Source organism: Lolium perenne, chromosome 6, assembly GCF_019359855.2.
Source record: "Lolium perenne isolate Kyuss_39 chromosome 6, Kyuss_2.0, whole genome shotgun sequence".
Taxonomy (NCBI): domain Eukaryota; kingdom Viridiplantae; phylum Streptophyta; class Magnoliopsida; order Poales; family Poaceae; genus Lolium; species Lolium perenne.
In genome coordinates, this window is record NC_067249.2 from 128,361,147 (window position 1) to 128,370,810 (window position 9,664).

General features: G+C 43.8%; 1 long non-coding RNA gene across 1 annotated transcript; it reads right to left on the minus strand.

Moving 5' to 3' along the window:
- Positions 1 to 3,573: 3,573 nt before the first annotated feature.
- Positions 3,574 to 5,339, minus strand: LOC127330386 (uncharacterized). The gene is made up of 2 exons (XR_007869258.2): positions 4,757 to 5,339; positions 3,574 to 3,795 (listed from the first exon to the last, which is right to left on the minus strand). It is a non-coding gene; the product is annotated as an uncharacterized lncRNA (long non-coding RNA).
- Between the last annotated feature and the right edge of the window lie 4,325 nt (positions 5,340 to 9,664).

Sequence of the window (9,664 nt, forward strand, 5' to 3'; positions counted from 1 at the left end):
GAACAACGCCTACAGCAAAATCACTAGCATCACACATAATTTCAAATGGTAAGTTCCAGTCAGGAGGTTCAACTATAGGGGCAGTTGTTAAGGCGTTCTTTAGAGTTTCAAAAGCTTCCTTACAATCATCATCAAAAACAAAAGGTACATATTTTTGAAGAAGATTAGTAAGAGGCTTTGAAATCTTGGAGAAATCTTTAATAAATCTCCTATAAAACCCAGCATGACCAAGAACACTACGAATACCTTTAACATCCCTCGGATAGGGCATCTTCTCAATTGCTTCAACTTTAGCTCTATCAACTTCAATACCTCTCTCAGAAATTTTATGTCCCAATACAATTCCTTCATTAACCATAAAGTGGCATTTCTCCCAATTAAGAACAAAGTTAGTTTCTTCACATCTCTGCAAAACTTTATCAAGGTTCCGCAAGCAACTGTCAAAAGAATTCCCATAGACAGAAAAATCATCCATGAATACCTCTACAATACTCTCACAAAAGCCATGAAAAATAGCAGACATGCATCTTTGAAAAGTAGCAGGAGCATTACATAAACCAAAAGGCATACGCCTATAAGCATAAGTTCCATAGGGACAAGTGAAAGTGGTTTTTTCTTGATCTTTAGTTTTAACAGCAATTTGTGAAAACCCAGAATAACCATCAAGAAAGCAAAAATGAGTATTTTTAGATAACCTTTCTAACATTTGATCATTAAATGGTAAAGGGTAATGATCTTTCTTAGTAACCTTATTAACTTTTCGATAATCAATGCATATTCTATAACCTACAACTACTCTTTGAGGTATGAGCTCATCATTATCATTAGGCACAACAGTCATTCCTCCTTTCTTAGGAACACAATGCACAGGACTAACCCATCTACTATCAGCAATAGGATATATAATACCAGCTTCAAGGAGTCTTAATACCTCATTTCTTACCACATCCTTCATCTTAGGAATTAGACGACGCTGAGGTTCAACAACAGGCTTCGCATCATCTTCCATATTAATGGCGTGTTGGCAAATGGAGGGAGAAATACCCTTCAAGTCATCAAGAGTGTAGCCAATAGCACCTCGGTGTTTCTTCAGTATTTCCAATAACCTTTCTTCTTCAAACTCTGAAAGCTTAGAACTAATAATAACAGGATATATTTTCTTATCATCAATATGAGCATATTTAAGATTATCAGGCAATGGTTTTAAATCAAAGACAGGATCTTCCTTTGGTGGTGGTGTTGTACCCAGATCTTCCACCGGTAAATCATGCTTAAGAATAGGTTGACGAAGGAAAATTTCATCAAGCTCATCTCTTTCTTCCCTAAAAACTTCACTCTCACTATTCTCCAAATGTTGCTGCAAAGGATTACTAGGAGCAAGAGCAATAGATGCACACTGTTCAACTTTAAAATCACTATTAGGCGAATCAATTTTATAAGGAGTTTTGGTAAATTTAGAGAAGTTAAACTCATAAGATTCACCAGCAAATTTAGTCAAAATTTTCTCTTTCTTACAATCTATAATAGCTCCACAAGTATTTAGAAAAGGTCTACCAAAAATGATAGGACAATATTTACTAGCAGCAGAACCAAGTACCAAAAAGTCAGCAGGATATTTAATCTTACCACATAGAACTTCCACATCTCGAATAATATACCAATAGGAGAGATAGTTTCTCTATTAGCCAGCCGAATAACCACATCAATATCTTCAAGTTCACAAGAACCAATTTCATGCATGATCTCCGTGTAAAGCTCATAAGGAATAGCACTAATACTTGCACCAATATCACATAAACCATAATAACAATGATCACCAATTCTAACAGATAGCATAGGAACACTAGCTTTCCTAGACTTATTAGGATGCGAAACAATATTAGAGGCATCTTCACAGAAAATAATATGACCATCCTCCACATTTTCAGTCACAAGATCTTTAATAATTGCAACAGCAGGTTCAACTTTTATTTGTTCTTCAGGTTCTATAGGTTTCTTTTCACTTTTATGAACCGCACTATTTATAACAGAGTACTCCTTCATTTTAGCAGGGAAAGGAGTTTTTTCAATATAAGCTTCAGGAATAACATGATCAACAGTTTCAACTACAACACATTTATTTATAGATGAATCAATTTTATCTTTATACGGTTCATGATACTTATCAAAGTTCTTCTTTGGCAATTCATAATGAGAGGCAAAAGCTTTATAAAGATTTGCAGCGACTTGAGAATCAAGACCATAAGTAGCACTCATATTACGAAATTTATCAGTATCCATAAAAGCTTCAATGCATTTATAATCATAACTTATACCTGATTCTCTATCCTTGTCGTTCTCCCATCCTTCAGTATTTTCTTGGATCCGATTAAGAAGGTCCCTTTTAAACTCTTCCTTGTTGCGTGTAAAGGATCCAGAATAAGAAGTATCCAGCAAGGTCTTGTCTTGAAAAGAAAGTCTTGCATAGAAATTATCAATAATAATATTACCAGGAAGCTCATGAATGGGGCATTTGAGCATTAAAGACTTCAATCTCCCCCACGCTTGGGAAATACTCTCTCCTTCATGAGGCCAAAAATTATATATGCGATTCCGATCTTTGTGAATCTCACTTGGAGGATAGAACTTAGAATAAAACCGGGGCACAATATCATTCCATTCAAGAGAATCCCCATTATCCAGTAATTTATACCAATGTGCCGCTTTACCAGACAACGATACAGAGAATAGTTTCTTCCTCACTTCATCCATAGCAATACCTGCACACTTGAATAAACCGCATAATTCATGTAAGAACAGTAAATGATCTCCAGGGTGGACAGTTCCATCCCCTGTATAACGGTTACCCACTACACGTTCAATAATTTTCATAGGTATTTTGTATGATATTTCTTCCTTACCTGGCGCCCCATCCACTACCTTTGCAGTAGTAGTAGATTTCCCAAATAAACACTGAAGAGAAGATCTCTTCATAATGAGTTATAGCAGCAGGCAGAAATAAAATCAGCACAAACAGTATAAATTTTCCTTACCAATTCCACTTACCAATAGCGCTTCACTCCCCGGCAACGGTGCCAGAAAATAGTCTTGATGACCCACAAGTATAGGGGGTGTATCGTAGTATCTTCGATAAGTAAGAATGTCGATCCCAACGAGGAGCAGAAGGTGTTGACAAGCAGTTTCGATGAAGGATTCACTGTAAATGCTCACAGACAAGTATTCAGGGGGTTTTGATGTAACAGATGAATAAAGTACGAGTAAGTAAAGTGCGAGAGTAACAATTGCAGCGAGTGGCCCAATCCTTTTTAGCACAAAGGACAAGCCGGTTTGTTTACTTATAATGACCAAACGTTCTTGCACTACTAGGAAAAGGCTTACCGCCGGCGACCTGAAAATGCCTACTGCCGGCACTTTCGGATTCGCCAGCGATAACCTCGCCGGTGGTAAGTGCTTACCGCCGGCGTCCTCGGATTCGCCGGTGGTAACGTGCTATTATCCCCGGCGTCTTCGCATGCATAAGACCAATGTGCCGGCGGTATGTCATTTAAGATTTAAAAAAAAGAACAATTGATGTAACCCATCCATCACGTCCATATATTATTTATTAGCTTTGCAATTATACATCGGGACACATGTGAATACATCCAGCAAAATTCACAAAAAAAATCTACAAAATAAAGTGCTCTAACTTCTCATCACTCATCTGTTCCATCCAAACTCGGTAAAGTTTCTCCAGGATATTTGGCTTCCTTAATTGGGAACAGTTATGCCTCTATGGATAGCATCTTCAACTTTCTGTTGTAAACAAGAGAAAACAGTCAGTTATGCCTCTAATTGACCAGAGTTCACTGCAAGCTAAGAAAACGGTAAGCACTGGATATACTACAAAATCCCAACCCTATCCCACAAATAAAGTTGGATAATGCTAAACAGTAGAACGATGTACAACAAGAGAATTAAGACTCAAATGTTTAATTTACCATTGACTTAAAATGAAGGCATTTAGCAAAGTAACTTCATGACGATTAACATAAGACGATACAGCAGAATAAGCTGGAGCTGATAATTCAGGAAGAAATAGGTTGCTGAACGATATACATTGAAGAGCAAAATTCCTAACGAAAATAACTATAAGGGAAAGAAATCTGGCTCTGTTTATATAAACTACTAAACTGTACTAGGGTCCAGGTTGCAGCAAAATAGCACAAGATAAATTCATGCTATAAATCTGGCTCTGTTTATATATGTTATCTATGGTATTCGGGTGCTGGAATGACCTTGGATGAGAAGAAAAGAAAATAATAGCTACCCAAACCGAATCTGAACCAGGTGATATCAGTCGATCTAGATCCACTCACGAATCATGGTTGCTACAAATCATAAAACTTCTGGAGCATCACGAAATATGAGAAGGTCGAATTATGTGTGACCAAGCATGGTTTAATCAGAACATTTAGGCTGATTCTAGTGGTCAGCATATCATTAAGTGTGCTAGAATTACCTCGGATGAGAAAGAAACCAAAAGAATCTGATGCTACTCGAACCGAATCTGAACCCGGTAATTTTCAATCCATCTATAGATCCTCACGCAAATCATTGTTAGAAGCACGTTTAGAATGCAACATATCATCTGTGTGCTCAAAACGAATTACCTTGGGTAAAACTAAATCTACTCAAACCAATTCGAAATAGAATGGATGGATGAATAAACATAGAAAATCTGGGTCGGAATAGAATGGATGGATGATTTACTCACCATCAGGCCGCAGTTGCAGAGGCTGGGCACCGTGACGGAGCGCCAGTGGACGACTCGAGGAGGCGACGGACGAATAGATCTCGGGGTCGGAGCCCTTCATGGCGTCGATTGGAGGCGGCCCAGACCAGGGAAGAGGCTCACTTGGAGCAAATCGTGGTAGTCGTGCCAGAGCGACTCCGGTCCCTGCCCCTCTCCGCAGGAGGCGGCGGCGCCGCCGACAGACCCCGCTTCGTCTTGCCCTTCTTCCTGGCGAGCCGCACCTCCCCGCCGCCGCCGTCGTCCATGGTGCAGGAGAGGCCTAGGACCCAGCGTCGCTGTTCGATCCGCACCGCCAGCGCCTCCCATTTCTCCTCCGCCGGCGCCGTGATCCTCTCGATGGGGCCTGGTCGTGGACGAGAAGTAGTTTGTTAGCGAGGAAATAAGAAATTCGTGGATGAGATGAGTTTGCGGGGAAGAGATCGAGAGAAACGAGGATATCTCCCGTCCAAACCGCACGATGACCATCTAACGACGACGAGACGTGATGCCGTGGCACGTAATAGAAATTGGGGAGAAATACCCCCGGCGGACGGCCCCAATTCGCGAATGGTAGTGGGCTTTACCCCAGCGCCCCCTAACCAAAATTCGCCGGCGGTAATGAAAAGCCCATTCGGCTGCTCTCGACCCAACATATCCCCGGCATTTGCTGGCCCGTTTCGCCAGCGGTAAACGGTCTATTCCTGGCACCCCCAAACGTACTCGCCGGCGGTAATGCGAGGCGGGCCTTAAAGGCCTTACCGCCGGCATCTTTAAATCGTACTTGCCAGCGGTAAGAAGTGCGGCTATAAGCCTTTTCCTAGTAGTGTTGAGGACACACGGGATTTTAGTCTAGTGCTTTCGCTACATACAGCTGATTAATCTTCATTGTTTTGATAAGTGTTGTGTGGGTGAACCTATGCTAATGTACCACCCTTCCTAGGACTAATACATACTTATGATTATACCCCTTGCAAGCATCCGCAACTACAAGAAAGTAATTAAGATAAATCTAACCACATCCTTAAACTCTGAGATCCTGCTATCCCTCCTGCATCGATATACCAACGGGGGCTCAGGTTTCTGTCACTCCGGCAACCCCCCAATTGGCAAACGAGTACAAGATGCATTCCCCTAGGCCCATAAATGGTGAAGTATCATGTAGTCGACGTTCACATGACACCACTAGAAGAATAACACCACAACTTAAATATCATAACATTGAATATTACTCAACCATAGTTCACTACTAACATTTAGACTTCACCCATGTCCTCAAGAACTAAACTAACTACTCACGAGACATCATATGGAACATGATCAGAGGTGATATGATGATGAATAACAATCTGAACATAAACCTTGGTTCAATGGTTTCACTCAATAGCATCAATAACAAGTAGAAATCAACACCGGGAGAGTTTCCCCTATCAAAAAATCAAGATCAAACCCAAATTATTACAGCGGTGACGAGGTGCAGCGGTGGAGATGGCGGTGATGATGATGAAGATGATGATGATGGTGATGGAGATGATGTCCAGCTCGATGACGGTGACGATGGCGTCGATTTCCCCCTCCGGGAGGGAATTTCCCCGGCGGATTCCTGCCCGCCGGAGAGCTCTTTTCTCTCTGGTGTTCTCCTCCCCGCAGAGGCGGCTGTGACTCTTCGCGACTATCCTCTGGGGCTTAGGTTTTCGGGACGAAGGCGTACGCGAAGAAAAGGAGGCGAGAGAGGGCTGTGGGCCTCCTCCTCACAGGGCGGCGCGGCCAGGCCTTGGGCCGCGCCGGCCTATGAGGTGGGCCCACCTCGGGTCCCCTCGGCTCCCCCTTCTGGCTCCCTTCGTCCTCTGGAAAAATAGGATTTTTCATATAATTTCCGTCAACTGTTGATCTTCCGAAATATTGCATTCTGACGGCGCTTTTTCCAGCAGAATCCTGGCTCCGGTGCGCGATCCCCAAATGATCATGAAACATGCAAAATGGATGAAATAACATAAGTATCATCTCTAAATATGAAATATATCAATGAATAACAGTAAATTATGATATAAAATAGTGATGCAAATTGGACGTATCATCCCTCAAGAATGAGCAAGAATCATGGGGGAGACAAGAGAGAGAGCAAGTTCTTCAAAGGCAACAATGGAGGAGAGAGAATGGAAGAACTAGTTAAGCCCAAGGTGGAAGAAGGGCTATTATAGCCCAAGAGCAAATATAACCTTTGGGGAAAAAGACCTGTGAAAATCGCAGGAAAAACGGGCCAGAAAAGTGGCCCAGCCAGCTGCCAGGCCGGCCGACCGGATTGGGCGCTGAGGAGGCTGGTGGCCCGTTCGGTCGGGCCGGCCCAGCAGCCGGGCGGGGCGGCGCACGCGCTGTGCGGGAGATAGGCATGGGCGGCGCAGGCGCACGGGCTGCACCGAAGGGAAAGGCGGCCCATCAGGGCAAGTGCCCGGTCTGGCCGGGGTAGGCACCGGGCGGCCCGGTTGATCGCCGGCGCCCGGGCCGGATGGAGCTGGTTGGCCCACGGGACCCCGCCCGGCTGGCACAAGCGCCCGGGCCGGTCTCCGCCGGGTGGGCCGGCGTGTGGGCCGGCAGGCCGGTCGGCCGGCCGGCTGCCCCTCCCCTTTTCTTTTTCTTTTTATTTTTTTCTCCTTTTTCCTTTTTCTTTAATAACAAATGCTCCCGAACTCCGATTCGAATGAAACCAATTTTGTTTGGAAGATAACAACGAATGCTATCTAATAGAAAGTGAAAACACAAGAATCTGTAGGAGGGGATTTTATCATGAATATAAAAGGTAGAACCTTATATCATGAATAACCGATACAATCACCCAACCTCGAAAACGCAATAGAAGATGCATGCAGATTCCGTTTTCGATGAACTTGGGCTTGTTGTAAAGCTAGCAACAAGCTCAAGAACCTCACACAGAGAAACACCAAGAAGCAATAGGGATATGCAAAGTATGCAAAGGATTGAGCTTCCTAAGACGATGTGATCAAGTTACCCAACCTAAAGTCCCTCGTAATAGTGCGGCTATCTATCCTATAATCCGGTCTCCCATCAACCACCTTGAGACCGGTAAAAGAAAAACCTAGCAAGGCCATACCTTTGCCTTGCGCATCCCGCTTGATCTAGATGATAGCTCTTCAAGCTCCACTCATACCCTTGATATTCGCTTCGCTACATCCGTGCACTAGTCCGTCAATCCAAGTTGGTCAGCAATACTAATTCACTTTGGAGCGGTAAGATTTACCTTTCTTATAAATTTTGAGTGAGTTGTGAGAGTACCACCAAAGATTTTGTTTAGTGCACTAACCTACTAATCATGTCTTTTAGTGATGTTGATGTGATGCAGAAAAAGGATCCAAATACTACAGTTACTTGGTTGGAGTATGAGGCACTTCGTGATCACCTCCAACGTGAAATACATGAGTCTAGTGAAGTATTGGACAAGGAAATCCAAAGTGTCCACTTGAAGGTCGATGAGGCTACTACCGCGGTTAACACTGTTCAAACATCGATGACGGCTCTTCAAGCATCTATACAAACTTTGACTAACACCGTTGGTGACATACGTATTATGGTACAACAACAACAACCACCACCTGATAAAGATGACAGTGTGCAAGGTGACAATGCGGAAGCTGCTGCTGCTCAGGGCGTTGGACGTGGTATTGGTCGTGGTCTTGGACGTGGCATTGGTGATGGTCTCCGTGGTCGTGGTTTTGTCCCCGTCGGAGCTCAACGTATTCTTCCACAACAACAGGAAGATGGTTTGGGTGAACCCAAGTTCTCAATTCCCAGATTTGAAGGAGGTACTGATGTTGAAGAATATCTCACATGGGAGCTGAAAATTGAGCACTTATGGCGTTTACATGAGTATACTGAAGATAGGAAGATCAATCTTGCTTCCTCTGAATTTGATGGCTATGCATTGCGTTGGTGGGATGGACTTGTTCGTGCTCGTGAAGAAGATGGTGAGCTGCCTATTATCACATGGCGTGCTATGAAAGCGGCAATGCGAGCTCGTTTTGTTCGTACCAATTATTTGCGATCAGTTTTTGATAAGTTGACCCAATTGAAGCAAGGTATGATGACGGTTGACGCTTATTACATGGAGATGGAGATGCTTATGTAGCGTGCCCGTGTCCGTGAGTCTCTTGAGATGACACTACAGCGTTTTCTGAATGGTCTCAAGTTTAACATCAAAGGCATTGTGCGTCATCACAATTACACTACTATGAATGAGCTACTACATCATGCAAGAGAAGCTGAGTCACAGTTGGCTGAAGAACTGCAAATGAAGGGTCGTGCTACGGGAGCTGGGCGATACCCGCCTCGGGCGCCACCCTCCACGGCGCCATACTCGCGCCCTGCGGATGTTTCTACTTCGTCTAGCAAGCCGGTCTCCAATGTGTCCAACACAAAGAAGCCCGTCCCCGCAGCAAGTGGAACTAGTTCTAATATGTCAACGACGCGCAACTGCGATATGGCTTGTCATACATGTGGTGGTGATACGTCTCAAACATATCTATAATTTCTTATGTTCCATGCTACTTTTATGATGATACTCACATGTTTTATACACATTATATGTCATTATTACGCATTTTCCGGCACTAACCTATTGATGAGATGCCGAAGAGCCAGTTGCTATTTTCTGTTGTTTTTGGTTTCAGAAATCCTACAAAGGAAATATTCTCGGAATTGGACGAAATCAACGCCCAGGGTCTTATTTTTCCACGAAGCTTCCAGAAGACCGAAAGGATCACGAAGTGGAGCGACGAGGCGCCGCCACACTAGGGCCGCGCGGCCTAAGGGGGGCCCGAGCCGCCCTGGCGTGTGGGGCCCTCGCATCGCCCCTAAACCTACCCTTCCGCCTACTTAAAG